We start from the raw sequence: 453 nt of genomic DNA on the forward strand, positions 1-453 counted from the left end.
GATCTAATCCCCACATCCATCTCCACAGTCACTAGATCTAATCCCCACATCCATCTCCACAGTCACTAGATCTAATCCCCACATCCATCTCCACAGTCACTAGATCTAATCCCCACATCCATCTCCACAGTCACTAGATCTAATCCCCACATCCAACTCCACAGTCACTAGATCTAATCCCCACATCCATCTCCACAGTCACTAGATCTAATCCCCACATCCAACTCCACAGTCACTAGATCTAATCCCCACATCCAACTCCACAGTCACTAGATCTAATCCCCACATCCATCTCCACAGTCACTAGATCTAATCCCCACATCCAACTCCACAGTCACTAGATCTAATCCCCACATCCAACTCCACAGTCACTAGATCTAATCCCCACATCCAACTCCACAGTCACTAGATCTAATCCCCACATCCATCTCCACAGTCACTCACAGTCTGACA

The sequence above is a fragment of the Oncorhynchus gorbuscha genome, unplaced genomic scaffold (assembly GCF_021184085.1).
Source record: "Oncorhynchus gorbuscha isolate QuinsamMale2020 ecotype Even-year unplaced genomic scaffold, OgorEven_v1.0 Un_scaffold_1874, whole genome shotgun sequence".
NCBI classification, from domain to species: Eukaryota; Metazoa; Chordata; class Actinopteri; order Salmoniformes; family Salmonidae; genus Oncorhynchus; species Oncorhynchus gorbuscha.